Source organism: Peromyscus leucopus, chromosome 14 (assembly GCF_004664715.2).
Source record: "Peromyscus leucopus breed LL Stock chromosome 14, UCI_PerLeu_2.1, whole genome shotgun sequence".
Taxonomy (NCBI): domain Eukaryota; kingdom Metazoa; phylum Chordata; class Mammalia; order Rodentia; family Cricetidae; genus Peromyscus; species Peromyscus leucopus.
Genome location: NC_051075.1, coordinates 62476299 through 62492403, shown reverse-complemented (window position 1 = coordinate 62492403; position 16105 = coordinate 62476299).

The following is a 16105-nucleotide window of genomic DNA, read 5'->3' as shown; positions in this document are numbered from 1 at the left end:
TCTGCAATGGATGCTCATATCCATGATTTCTGTCCTTGGTAGAGATTTAAAACAGCTGGCTGCAATTTGCTGCGCAAAGATGTTAAAGGAACCTTCTACGTAATTGCAGACCATTATTAAATTGTCCCTCAGATGTCTCATTCCCAGGCTAAATGATCTCTGTTCTTTAACCTTTCTTATTACCTCTATTCTTTAATCTGCAAACTGTCTTTTGGGCTCTATGCGGATGCTTGCACCTAATGTGATATGAGGCAGATGCAAGTCTCAGAGTTATTTCTGCATAGGTTCTACACATAGTTAAGCTCCCAATAAAGCCAAGACAGTAAAACAAACTCCTAGCAAAACTACCTTTGGATGAAGGAGACCTAGACCAAGGAAAGAGAGAGACCATCAGAATGGCTCTATCAAGGTCAGATGGCAACAGAAAGTTCTCATGTCAGAATTATGCGGTTTTGGATTGCCAGCCTTAAAAAAAAAAAAAAAAAAAAAGATGTCAAGTCTGGAAAGTCCACTCCGTCAGATGACTTTATAGGGGAAGATCAGACAAGAATCTGCCGGAGTTGCTCAGAGTATAGAAGCAAAGGCAATAAAACTAAACCACAGTGGATGCCAAGCAAACTAAGCATCTACCATCACATCACAAGTCCAGACAACATAAGAAAAACAAGAAAAACTGGGCACTAACCTGATGGAAAAAGAAGAAAAAAGAAAGAAAAAAAGGGGGGAAAAAGCTGTCTAGATGAATGTGTGTGTGTGTGTGTGTGTGTGTGTGTGTGTGTGTGTGTGTGTTGTACACATGAGCATAGATCCACCTGAATTCCAGAGGTCAACTTTTGCCAGCATTCTGTCCACTTATAATCTATATACTTGGCAATTTTACATGGTTGGAAAAGGACAGACCTCAGGCCTTCATCTTGTACAATAAACACTTTACCAGCTAAGCCATATTCTGAGCTCTATGACTTCATTTAGTGTATCAAGTCCTTAGGCTTTAATATATACCCCACCCATCTTCTCATCAACCCCATATGTTAAGAAGGAGTTTGTAGCACATAGGGAGAAAGGTGTAAATGCAATTGTCAATACTGCTTAAAAGCTGGGGAGGCCGTAGGACATAGAGAAGTCGCTACTGCTACTTTAATAAATGAGTATAATCTCTAACTGATTCTAGATTCTTATCTTTACATTCCCAGATAAGTATAGCTCTCACCTCCTAATCAAAGAAACTTATTTCTGTAGCCAACTGAGATCATGCCAGAAAGCCACAACTGGTCAAACTTTATAGATCAACTGTTCATTTGGGTTCTCTTCTTCAATTAGTACACATACAACATAACCCCTACACTTAAGGCTCCAAACCCATCAAAAAAGAAAGGGGAAAAATGATTTCAACAGCCAGAGGATTAAGACATCTGCTACAAGATAGTTTCTTCTAAATAGAAAAAAAAATGGCAGACATGAAGTAGGGGCTAGGTAGTAGGGAATGGATCAGGGAGGGATTGAGGAGTGGAGTGGGGTGAATATAAACAAGATACATTGTAAAATTGATAAAATATATTATTATAAATTATACATATCTACTGACAAGCATTGTTAATAACCATTGTACACTATTAAAGGCACTGAATTGGAATGCTTTAGGCTAGGATGATGCCCACATCTTGGATTCCTAAGTAAGTAGTTTAACCACTAATTAAGCAAAATTTAATCTTAATCAATCATAAAATGCCAACTAACCTCGAGGTACTTTCCACTATGTTGTACCCAAGTTTGGCAAATTTGGCAAATGCCTGATTGTGAGCAATTTCTTTCTTGGGTTTGTGTTCTCGGCCCTACAAAGCTAACTGTAAATACACGGAAAAGCCACCACTGACATCTGATTCTGTGCTGCCTGATTCATGGAAGGATCTTTGCTTAGATAAATGAACTCTGTTTAAATTCATGTGGTTAAATTTTTCCTTTCAGTAGTCCTACTTTGTGCCAAATGTTGAAACATCATTTCCTTTCTGGACAAACTCCTTCCCCAGATTAAGTTCAATTCATTCATCTGAGAAGAACAATAATCCATATTAACTAGATATGGCTAACTCATTGACTGTGTACTTTAATAGCTGAACATAAAAAAGATTAGAAAAAAAGTACTTGTAAGCTTCATTTAAAAATCTAGAACTTTTCATTTAGGACACAAATACTGTTGATTAGTTACTCTAACATATTACTGAAAAGTTTTACACCAAGAATTCAAAATGCTTACAGTGTGCAAGTTTGCTGAAAACAATAAAATGGTGAAATCTTGTATGTGATGTAGAAAAATAAGAAATATTTTAAAAATAAAGTGTAATTAATTAATCTTACATTAATACCTTCATATGTCAGTGGAGGATATATATATTTAATAAATTTAATATTAATGAATTAATATAAATAAATATTTAATAAAATATTTAAATATATATTTAACCTTCTTAAAGCTTTTTTCTGTTTCATATAGTATTTTATAAGCCAAATTATCTTTTATATTGTTCCACACACAAATTCCTGCTGCCAGACCTTAAGTAAGATGAAAATAACGATTATTATGAACAGAAAAGTGATCCATTTGAGTGGTCAAAGTTCAACTACAACCTGGTTTCTTCTAGCATTTTCTTTTTTCAACAATTGTTTTGGTTTTAATTCTCTGTATTTATATCTGTATTTTGGTTTAAGAACATGAGTACAGATGGCTGTGGAGATCAGAAAAGGAAATTAGATGTCCTGGGGCTGAAGTTACAGGAGGTTGTGAGCTGCCTAACATAGGTGTTTGGTACTGACCTCTGGACCTCTGTAAGATAAATACTCAAAGCTGAGTAATAACCTCTCTCCAACCTGTACCATTTTCTGTAAACACAAATATTACGAAAGATTGTTGAGCTTAGCTTCAGTTTTGGTCATTGTAGTCACATTGTGACAATGCAATAATGAAGGTTTTTATTTGTTTGTTTTTAGTTTTTTTGTTGGTGGTGTTTGTTTGTTTGTTTCTCTGATAACTCTGGCTATATCCTGGAACTCACTCCGTAAAAAAAGTTGGCTTCAGACTCAGTGATGGGCCTGCCCCTATAGTCTTTTGATTGTTTGTTTGTTAAGACCTAATTTAATCAATTTAAAGATGACTAATGAAATACTTAAGCAAAGTTTCTTCAGGATGAGTTATCATTCTTTTCATCATCCTCATAAGTGTTGATTAAAGTAGCCTCCATTTGGAATAGACAGGCTTCAAATGGTGTAGGCGAAGCTTCAGAACTTGAAAAACAAAGAATGAGACAGAATAGGAAGTAAAAAGTGTTATAACAACATAGTTTGAAACTGTAAAGGTCAGCTAGATGACCAGATTCAAAAGCTTTAGGCTCAGTTCCACCTAGACCTGGAATTTTTAAAAGATAAATAATAACAAGTATGTTAGTTCTTTATGAATTTTAAATCATCCAGGGTAACCATTCTTCCTATGAAAGAATAGAATTCAGGATAAATCCTGTAACTTGCCCAAGCCAGGGAAAATAGAATTATTGCTGTCAGGGGAAAGTTTCCTAGTCCTATTTTCTTTTGAATGACAGAATCAGATATCAACATTGTCATATAAACAGGCTGGTTGGGGATTAATTCTCTGGCCAAAATGAACAGACACAAAAGAGTTTTCAGGAAAGCTATGCTCTGCTGCTGTCCCTGGGGTGCTGGTATTTAAAACAACCAAAAGAAGCGGTAAGAGTTCTGAAACAGATGAAAAATAAATCAGTAAAACCTACAATTACTCATTTCAGAAAGGAAATGACAGGCTATTTGCTAATATCTATCCATTCCACAGTTTATATTTTCCTCAGGCTACAGTTGTTTAGTGATTGCTTAAAAGCAATCAATTCAGAAATTTCAATGAATGTCGTTTCATAAAATAGGAAAGATATTCAGCTCAGTAGTCCAATCACTCCTGTTAATTGTGGATTTAGCAATTTTCATGTCAACTTACTGAGCATCTGATCAGCCCAGGATCAAAATTAAAATAAAAAAAATGGCTTAAATTAGTTTAATTCGTAAATTAGATTAACTTTGTTTCTCTACAACTTCTTCTCTCCACCCTATTTCTAACCTGGCCTTGCCAAGAAAGATTTTCGTCATTATTTTGTTTTGTTTTTTATTGTCTTTCTTTATTGAAAATAGTTTTTTTTCTTACATAGTATGTCTTGATTACAGTTTCCCTCCCTCTGCTTCCAGTTCCTCCCTACTTCCCCTCCCATCTGGTTCCCTTTCTGTCTCAGAAAACAAGCAGGCTTCTATGGGATAATAATAAAATAAAATATAATATATTAATACAAGAAACTAACTCATTGGAGTTAGACTAAACAAACAAACAAACAAAAGGAAAGGAGCCCAAGAGAAAGGACAAGAAACAATTGTAGATGCAGAGAACCACTAGTTTGCACTCCCAGGAACCCTGTGAAAACACTAAACTGGAAGCTATAATAGATATGCAAAGGAAAACAAGAAAATAAAAATATACACATAAATATAATAAGATAAAAATTGAAAATAAAATTATTTTTTAATAAATGAAAGCTCCTACGTAATATTATGAGACAAGGAACCTTCAAGGATGCCATTGATTTTGTTTCTTTTGGCCATTGTCTGCTAGATATGGGACCTACCTTTTAGAGTAGGTTTCCCCAGAGAAGAACCCTTGGAGGGAATTGAGTTTTCATTTGTAAGTGGTTATGAATGCTATATTGCTTCTGGGTTAAGGATGGCACTATGCATTTGGTTCTTCTTTCATCTCTAGGTCCTCATCTGGTACAGACCATGTAGGCCTTGTGCATGCTGCCTTGGTCTCCGTAGGTCCATATATAAGTTGATCCTTTGATTCAGAGGGCATTCTTGGTATCTTCCACGACATCTAGCTCTTACACTCTTTTTTGCCTCCTCTTCAGCAGGGTTCCCTAAGACCTAACAAGAGGGGTTTGCTGGAGATATCCTGCATAGGCCTAAGTGTTCCAAGGTTTATCGCTCTCTCAGCAAAATATCTGTCTGTGGGTCTCTGTATTTGTTCCCATTTGCTGCAAGAGGAAGCATCTCTGACAATGGCTGATCAAGACTGACCTATGAGTATAGCAGAATAGTGATTTACTGCTATTTCTTAAAGACCAATAGTTCTTGGTCACTCAGGCAGTCAGGTATGGATTCCATCTCATGGATTCCATCTTGGGAAGTGGGCCTTCAGAAACTGGTTGGTTACTTGTACACAGTTTGTGCCACTATTGCACTATATATCTTTTTTTTTTAATAGCTACCATTTATTGAGCACCCACTCTATTGTGTGCCAGGCACTGTGCGCGGCACTTTTCATACAATATCTAATTTAAATCCTCACAACAACCCTGTGAGGTAGGTATTATACATGCACTAGTATATCTTACAGGCAGAACACAGTTGTAGATCAAAGGTTTTGTGTTTACCTTTCTCCTTTAGTAGCATGCAGAGTACCTTCCTGTACAACAGATGATAGAATGTAGGCATAAAGGCTCTACGTAGGCAGTGGTTTGATTTCTCCATGGCCAGTGACTTGTGTAGTTCTTATCTTCAGCAATGGGGACTTGCTGTCAGTTTGTGATGATCAGCCTATCATTTTGGCTACAGCCTGGGCCAAAAAGTCAATTTTATGTAACCTAATCCTGGTACTGGAAGCTTCATATGGTGACAGTAGATGCTGAATTGTGACTCTATGTCCCACATTATTTGGCAACTTCATTTAGTTTACCTTCATAGATGTGAGTATTTTAGGAAAATTCTATAGTATAAAATCCTATAGTATAAAATTTCCATACTACTCTCAAATGTCCCTTAATACTTTAGATGACCCTCCTATATTACTTCATTTGTCCCCTTCTCTCAACCACTCTGAACTTGCCCTCCAATTCTTGCCTCCCTCATCCATCCCTATCTACTCAATAACCCTATCCTAAGAAGATCTATCTGTACCCTCTAGTCCCTTACTCTAGACTTAACTACTGTGGTTCTATGGATTTTAGCTTGGTCATCATTGACTTAACAGCTAGCATCCACATGTAAGTAAATACAAAACATATTTGTATTTCTAAATCTGAAGTACTTTACTCACAACAATCCATTTACTTATTAATATAAAGATTTCATTATTTTTTAACAGCTGAGTAATATTCCATTGTGCAAAAGTACCACATTTTCTTTATCCTTTTTTTTTTTTTTTTTTTTTTTTTTTTTTGCTGAGGAGCATCTAGGATGCTTCCAATTTCTGGTTATTATCAATAGAGCAGCAATGAACATGTTTGAGAAAGTGTCTCTGAAATAAGATGAAGCCTTTTTTGATATATGCTCAAGAGTTGTTGCATGAATCTTAAAATGTTCTTATTAATAAAATCAAGCCTGAGGCCAATTATTGGGGTGAACACTGGAAGATGAGAGAGATAGAACAAGCCACAGCCACCTAATCTCACCAATTCTTCAGCTGATCCTGTTTCCTCAGACTGGAAGCCTCTGAGTCCTTATCCAAATTAATCTCAGCTGAACTGCTGCTCGAAAGCCTGAAAGCTTAACCAGCCAAATGCTGCTAGTTTCTGGTCCTCATGCCTTATATACCTTTCTGCTTTCTACCATCACTCCCTGGGATTAAAGGCTCGCTTTCTTGGATTAAAGTCCTGAGTCACCATGCTTGGCTGTATCCTTGAACACACGGATTTCTGCCTCTGGGATGCTAGGATTAAAGGTGTGTGCTATCACTGCCTATCCTCTATGTTTAATATTGTGGCTGCTCTGTCTCTGACCCCAGATAAGTTTATTAGGGTGCACAATATTTCGGGGAAACACAATACCACCACACAAGAATGGTGTAACTGTGTCTTGAGACTGATTGATTCCCTTTACTCCATCTACATCTTTACTAGCATGAGCTTTATTTAACCTTAGCCATCCTGATGGGTGTAAAATGAAATTACAGTGTAGTTCTTAGTTTGCACTTCTCTGAAGATTTTGGATGTTCACCATGTCATTAAGTGCAGCCTAGCCATTTGAGTTTGCTCTTTCAAGAGTTCTGTTTAGATGTGTACCCCATTTTAATTGAGTTATTTGTTTTCTTGATATCCAGTTCTTTAAGTTCTTTACATATCTTGTATATTAGTCCTCTATTGGACATGTAAATGATAAAATCTTTTCCCACCCTGTAGGCTACTACTTTGTCTAACTGAATGTGTCCTTTGCTGTGCAGAATCTTCTGTTTCATGAGGTCAAATTTGTTAATTGTGGACCTTAGAGCCTTGGTAATGGTTTTCTGTTCAGAAAGTCTATTCCTGTGCCATTGAGTTCAAAGCTTCTCCCTGCTTTCTCTTCTACTAAATTTAGTGTATCTCGTTTTATGTTGAGGTCTTTGATCCATTTGGAGTTGAGTTTTATTCAGAGTGATAAATTAGGATATATTTGCATTCTTTACATGCAGCCATTTAGTTTGACCATCACCATTTGTTGAAGATGCTGTCTTTTTTCCAGTGTGTATTTCTCACTTCTCTATCAGTCTTGTGTCCATAGGTTTGTGGATTTATGTCTAGGTCTTCAATTTAATTCCATTGATCAATGTGTCTATTCTTGTGCCAGTACCACGCTCTTTTTACTGCTACAGCTGCATAGTACAATTTGAGGCCAGGGATGAGAATGGCAATACATCCAGCAGTTATTTTATTATTCAGGACTGCTTTATCAATTCACAATTTTGTTTTGTGTTTTGTACTTTCATATGAAGCTGATGATTGTCCTTTCAATATCTGTGAAGAAGTGTTTTGGAATCTTGATGGAAATTACATTGAATCTATAGATGGCTTTTTGTAGGATGACCATTTTTACTTCATTAATACTACTGATATATGAGCATGAGAGATTTTTCCATCTTCTGATATTTTTTTAACTTCTTTCATTTTCAATTTGCATACAGAAGAGTTACTGGTTTGTTTGTAAGTTAATTTTATATCCAGTTACTTTGATGAAAGTGTTTATAGCTTCATGAGTGTCCCAGCGGAATTTTTAGGGTCACTTGTGTATACTATCTTATGATATGCAAATAAAGATACTTTGACTTCTTCAGTTCCAATTTGTATTCTTTAGTTGTTTTATTGCTCTACCTAATATATCAAGTACTATATTGAATAGATATGGTGAGACAAGGTAAATCTTCGCCTGGTTCCTGGTTTTAGTGGAATTGTTTCTAATTCACTAGGAGTTATAGGTCTGTTTAAATTCTCTGATCTTGATTTAACTTTGGTATGTGGAAGTTATTGAGAAAATTATCCATTAGATTTTACAATTTTATAGAGTACAGGTTTTTAAACTATGTCATTATGATTTTTGAACTTCCTCAGTATCTGCTATTATGTCCCACTTTCATATCTAATTATGTTAATTTGTATCATCTGCCTCAACCTTTTAGTTAATTTGGATGAGTTTGTCAATCTTATTGATTTTCTCAAAGAACAAAATCCTTGTTTCATTGATTCTTTGTATTATTTTTCTTGTTTCTATTATATTGATTTCCACACTGAGTTTGAGTATTTTTTGCCATTTAGTTTTTTAGAGTTTGAATTCTTTTTTGTTCCAGAGTTTTTAGGAGTGCTCCTATGTTACTGACTTGACATCTCTCTGTTTATGTAGGTAATTAGAACAATGAACTTGCCCCTTAGAACTGCCTACATTGTGTCCTGTAAGACTGGGTATGTTGTTTATTCATTTGCATTCCATCTAAGGCTACAAAGTTTTCATTTCCTCCCTATTTCCTGTCTTGACCAATTTTTTATTCTGAAGAGAGTTATTCAGTTTCCATGAGTTTTTAAGCTTTCTCTTGTTTCTGTTGTTGTTGATATCCAGCTTTAATCCATGGTGGTAACATAGGATCCAGGGTGCTTTTTAGTTTTCTTGTATCTGCTGAGACTTGCTCTGTGTCTGTGTATAGGCTTAGTTTGGGTGAAAGCTCCTTGGAGCACTGAGAAGAAGGTATATTCTTTTATGTTTGGGTGAAATTTTGTGTAAATATCTGTTAGATACCTATGGCTTAGAACATCTATTAGCTCCAGCATTTCTCTGTTTAATTTTTGTCTGGAAGACTTGTCTATTGGCAAGAGTGGTGTATTAAGAATCTCCCGATATTAGGGTGTGAGGGTCAACATGTGATTTAAGCTATAGTAGTGTTTGTTTATGGACTAAGGTGCCCCTGTTCTGGTTTGTAGATGCTAAAACTTGCAATTATCCCATTGGTGGATGTTTCCTTTGATGAGTATGGAGTGTCCTTTTCCTATTTCTTCTGACCAATTTTAGTTTGAAGACTGCTTTGTCAAATACCATGATTGCTACATCAGTTTACTTTCAGATCTATTTGTGTTGAATATATTTTTCCATCTTTTCAACCTGAGGTGCTGCCTTTCCTTGATGTTAAGATGTGTTTCTTGGATATAAAAAAATAGATGGATCTTGTTTTTACATCCATTCTGTTAGTATGTGTCTTTTCATTGGGGAATTAAGACCATAGATATTGATAGATAACAATGAACTGTGTATAATGATTCCTGTGGGGTTTTTTGTGATAGTGGTGTGTGTATGTGTGCGCGTGCATATATATGTATGTATGTATGTATGTATGTATGTATGTATGTATGTGAACCCTCCTTTGGTTTGCTGGTCTGGGATTATTCCTTGAGATTTTTGGGGGTTGGTTAATCACTTTATGTTGGAATTTTTCTTTTAGCCACTTTTGTGAAGCTGTAGTTGTAGCTACATAATGCATAAAGTTGATTTTACCAGGGAATATCTTATTTTCTCAGTATATTGTCATTGAAAGTTTTGCTGGGTATAGTAGTCTGAGTAGGCATCTGTTTTTCTTACAGTCTGTAGAACATTTATCCAAACATTCTTGCTTTTAGAGTCTCCAATGAGAATTCGGTGTTAGTGTTTATATGTTGCTTGGTCTTTTTCTCTTGTAGCTCTTAGTATTCCTCCTTTACTGTGGATGCCTTGGAAGTCTCAGTCTGGTGCTTTCAGCTCCCTACAGATTCATTGCTATTGTGTCTATGTTGAAAGGCTGAGATAGTTGGAGTCTGATGTCAGCATATAATACAACAGTGATAAGTACACAATACGAGGAATTCTTGGCATGTGCACATACACACGGCCTTGCTCCAGGACTGCCAGAAATTTGGCACACCTCATGTACAAAGCTGGCCTTCACCAAGTCACTCTTGTATATATCAGTCTCTCTGAAAAATCACTCCAGACATACAGATATGTGTTTTATCAATTCTAACATCTCTTAATCGAGTTAACTTGACAACCAAGACTAAATATTGTCCTGTGATATCACAAAGTCTAGGGAGAAACGTTGTTTTTAAACATTGTACTTTGAAGTTCCCAGTTATTGCATTACATAAAGTTCCTATAGAATTACATAAAGATAGCTCTGTGTTTATCATTTAGAACATAGTGCCTATCAAGTATGTCTCAACCGTAGCCTACCACATATACTCCACAAGAGCTAGAAATAAAGCTAAACACAAAACTATAAACCTATTTAAAACACTGTAAATATTTTCTGTTATTTTCCTCTTATGTTTATAGCTTGATTGATCAGTTTTCAAATATGGGCTTTGTAGAGGACAATGTAGTGTCCAAATTTTCAAGGTTGGTCACATCTGACAAAGCCAAATCTCAGGTCATAATTTTTTGAAATTATAAATTTGGATAGTTGAAATGGATTTCTCTTTCAAATTATTACATTAGATCCCAAGTGTGATGGTTTGAAACTTTCTCGAAAAGGGTACTAGTCACAAGAGGCCTTCTCTGATTATAGGGTTATCTTTTAAAAATTATATATATTTAAATATGTATTTCTAAAATCAAAGATGGAAAATGGAGAAATGTCTATTTTATCTGTATAAACACAAAACAAAACAATTACAAGATTTAAATGCTTCCATTAAAAAAAGAATAATAAGACTCAGACCAGGGAAGCAAGTAGGCTAATTGTAGATCTTTACCTCTCTCTCCACTCCTTCAATTCTAATCTCCAGACTCATCCCCAGCTCCATAATAGATCACATGCTACAGTCTGCCCTTCCTCTCCCCCCTCATCTCACATCTTCCCCACCAAATCACCCCCATCCATTACGTTATCCAGGCAACCTAACACAGGCATTACATGGAAACCCATTACAGCCAGAGAAGCAGATAGGCTAACTGCAGATCTCCACCTCCCAGCTCTTCCAAATACAATTCCCTAGTCTCACCCTGTGTCTTCAGCAGACTACCTGCTCCACTCCCAGGAGACTAAGCAGTTATTGGTGGAACACCCTGCTTTCTTCTCTCCTGTGGAATCCCTCAGCAACACTTCCCTACCACCCCGCACAAATACCAGCCTATCCCCATTCCTAAGTATCAGCTCCTACCTAGAAACATATTTTGCTTGGAACATACAATGGCCACTCCTATCAGGATCCTAGAAAAATTTCTACCAGGCAACACAAAGCCACAACACTCTTCTAAGAACCAAAGAAGATAACAGAAAACAAGGAACAAAAGACAAGGTGAGAAATCAGCACCTAGAATTACAATCTTCCTAAACCCAGATGCCTATATTTCAGTATAAAAAAAAATCACATCATCAAGGGCAAGCATTTGGGTTCCCTTGTCCAGTTCAGTCCATGATCGTGCTGGGCAGGCCTTATTTTCTTCTTGGCAGGATTTTCTTTATTTATTCTTTTCCCATGTTCAGGTTCTGAACTGTTTTACTCATTTCCTTCCACTGTTTGTGTTTTCGTAGATTTTTTTTTAAGGAATTTATTCATTTTCTCTTTAAGGGCCTCTACCATATTCATAAAGACTATTTTAAAGTATTTTTCTTGTTTCTCAGCTATTTACCCATACTCAAAGCCAAGCATCCCCTTGTGGCACTGGGCAGTCAGGCACTATTATGGTGGGCAAATGTATGATGTGGTATGGGAAAGAAAGAGAGAGACAGAATGTTCTGTGGACAGAGGCATATCTGAAGAGGTGAATGTGTTGAATAGCAGCTGAGGTGGGTGGTTGGATTGTCACCCATGGCCATGGTGATGCCTTGGCCTGCCTGGCGCATGTCTGGGTTCATAGGCTCTGATGATTCTGAGTATAGTGTATCTATCCAGTGTATGAAGAATCCAAATACTGTGGCATTATTTTTCACAAATATAAATATCTTTACTGTGCAGTAAACAAGCAAAGGCTAAAAGTGCTAAATTCAGATATGCTTCCTAAACATGCAATCATAACAATTTAAGGAAGGGGAGAAAGGATTAACTTTTTGCTCATTTGGTGGCTTTAAGGAGATATTTTAGCATGCTTTCAAGAAAGGGTAGACTATATTATTCTGCTCGTTAACAGTTTGAGTTCTGTTTTATACAGGAGATTTTACACTTGAGCTGTCTGCACATATTCTTGAGTGGATTCTGGAGGACTTTCCTATAAAAGAACTTGAACAATGTGTGTGTGTGTGTGTGTGTGTGTGTGTGTGTGTGTGTGTGTGTGTGTTTGTGTGTGTGTGTGTATTATAGTTGAGAAATTTGTGAATTGTCTCCTCAAAACCCACACGTGCTGTGCGCTTGTTTCTCAGATGCTAGAGTCATGGTGAGAGATTCGGGAAGTTTGGAGGTGAGACCTAACTGAAGGAAGAAGGGTCTTTGGTGAATATTTTTCCCTGATCCCTTCCTATCTCTGTCTCTTTCTGCTTCTTATTTTCACCAGAGCTTTTGCAACCATCCTGCTCTGCCAAACCACATGTGATTAAACAATCTTGGACTGAACTCTGAAAACTTGAGCCAAAATAAATCCATCCACATTTACTGTACTTGTTCTCTCAGTGATTTTCGTCAGAGTAATGCAATGGTAACACAGGGTGTGTCTGCCTCCAATACTTTTCACAACTACACAACAAAGGCATTGTTTCAATAAGCACTAAGAATCTTGGAATACTTTATGGAAGCAAAGTGATTCTTAACTATATATTACTTCATATGAAGAATACTAATATTGATAGTATTGATTGCCCACCTCTCATGTACTGGCTGTTGGTAGTGAGAGTCCCTTCCCAGATATTTGTATCTCCTTTGTCATTTGAGAAGAGTCTTATTGATTATATCGTTCAATAATAGTATTGAGGGCGACCAGACTATTGTTTATTCTAAAGCTTTGTGTTTGTAAACAACAATTAAATGTGTCTTGTGATGGCTCCAGAGAACATGGCTAGAGAATCATGATGAGATATGTATAGCCATTTCTAGTTATCAACATGAACTGCTGCATGGCCCTAGCCATTCTCATTCATTCATCCATTTTTTTCTCTTTGCTGAACACCAGGAGGCCTGTTGTCATCACTATGTTTGTGACTGTGCTTTAATATCATCATAAAACACATCAAGAAGAACCATGACTATGGACAACTTTAGATTACATGTAAACTCGTAGAGTTTTAATTGCCTTGTTTTTATATCAAACTAACTTTTCTCTTTAGGTCATGAGTATTTCATCTAGCTTCAGTCTGTACCTAGGTCTGTTGACCACTTCTCTGCCATCAAGTAGACAGCACCAGAACTCAACAACATCCCGCTGGCCCACAGTTGTCTTCATTTATAACCTTGGTCCTCTGGCTGCTGGCATCTTCAAAGGCTGCTTTTTACTTTTCTAGAAACTTGCTGAAATTTCCCACTATTCCAAAAACTGAAACACCCCGCCTCCAAAATTTGAATGCCCATGTAGAAGACACTCTTTCCTGCCATGTCTGCCATTCATTTTGTTCCTTGTATGGGTAGACGTCCTACCACCTAAATATTGTTGAGATATTTTTCATATAACTTATAATTGCTCTATTGTTATATTTAATAATATTTTATATACAACTTTTTCTGTTGTGGTTATGGTACAATTTCTTATCCTAACTGAATCATGATTGATAACTTACTCAGTTGAATTGTACTTTAAAAGCAGATCCCTCATTGCTGAGTAAAATCCTTCAAAAAGATTAAATAGCAGAGGTAGAGGAATCCATTATCACATGCCAGGCCAAGGATTAAATAAAATACTATCTTAAATAAATCAGAAATTTTATAGTTTGGAAAGATGAATATGATACATAAGCTTTGAGAGTTTATGAGTCTAAATGTTTTACCTGAATTTCAAGAGAAGCCATTCAACTTCCACAGGTGAATAATTAAAGTAAACAATGCATATATTTATTCTAATAAGTAGAAACAGACTGGTCACTAGTGTTTTTATATGTGTCTATAATATTCCTTCAGTTTTATATGTCTTGAAGATATTATGATCATAAACAGCAATTATGAAAAATATTGTCTAATCATTAGGACCTAGACAGCTTGTAAATTCCAAAATGGTCTTTCAACTATAAATATACTGAAAAGATAGATGCAAATGTCAATTGTGGTAAATAAAATGGCAAATGAGTGGATACATCGATATAAGTTATAGCTCAGTATTAAAAAAATAGTAAAAATCGTAAGCTTTCTTTAAAAAAAAACAGACTGAGCCTCTCTGTGCTTCCTGTGTGTGCCTGAGTCTAGGCCCATCTACTTGAGCATGGATAGCTTTTCTGTAGCCACATCACTAAAGTGGCCTTACTCTCCTTCCCTCAGCAGCCATCAGTAGAACATGTAGAAGTAGGGAGAAGTGAGAAACTGAAGGGATGGGAACAGGAAACACACTATATGTGCATGAATGAAATTCTCAGTAAAAACATGAAAAATATGAATGTAAAAATACACATTTAATAATCTTTGCTTCTTGGAAATGTGCAAGTTCTGCTGGTCTGGACAAAAGGAATTGTGATTTTGTGATGAGTCATGCTCTTCCTTAACATTGGTTTGTAATCTGCTATCTAGTTCTTCTACCAAAGGCTCCTTCCTCAAACACTCATCTCCAAAGCCCCTAAAATACTCCATTTGTTCTCTTTTTTCTAATTACTAAAAACTAATGCTTAATTACTACTCCCTGTGGGGCCAGCTCCCATCAGAAAAGGGCTCAAAGGTAAGCCAATGGAGTTGGCACATACTAGGCTTTTTTATCTGAAGGGGTAGGGGAAAAGGACACTCACTCTCTCTTAATGGTTTCCTTCTTTATTGTCTATTCTTTTGTATTCTTTCTACTGTATATGTTTTTTTTTTTTTCCTACAGCTTACATACCCCAAAAAAGTTTTTCAGGCAATATAGGAATTACAATGTGATTACATTCTATTTTTCAAATGAGTGATTGTAATGAATACAGGTAAAAATTTGTTTTTCTTCTGCGTTATATGATTAAACATTTTACACAAGTACAAAACAAATTATCCCAAGAACCTACATACATTCATACCCAAGCAACTTGTTACAGATTAACCCTGTAGGCAAGTAAGATAATCTTCTCAGTCATGTCTTTTACTGGCAGGCTGTATTTGGCAGTTACAAAGAAAAGCCCAATTACTTTATTAGTTACCGTGAAAGGTAATCTTATAAGGAATTTTAAAGGAATCACTGATCTAAAGTTTTATATATGAAAAAGAATCAGTCAGATCTACCTTAAATCTTTAGGGTACATATCCACTCATCAATAGTTTTTTAAAATAGGAGATTGAGGGCAAAATGGGTATAAGGAATTAATCATCACCTTTGATTATCAACAAATATTAGGAAGAAAAGCATGTCAGCTAATGATAACTGGGCGGTTTGGTTCCTGTTTCCTGACTTTAGTGAGTTCCTCATTCAACTAAGTGTCTGTCTAAAACTTCAGATTGTCTTCTTGATTTTTCACCTCAAAGCTATTTTACAAAAACATCTTAGTCTAACTTTAAGTTATTTTCAAAGCTTTGTTTCAGCTTTAATGCACTCCAAAACCTGTGAACACATCTCCCAACATTAAGATTAGAAAAATTTAAATTAGTTGGACTACTGGGACTCAATTGTTTTTCTTAATCATTAACCTAACCCACAGTCTAGATGGCTCCTCAATAGAAACGCATGTGTTCTAATTGTGTGACACTTCCTTATTTATATTTTA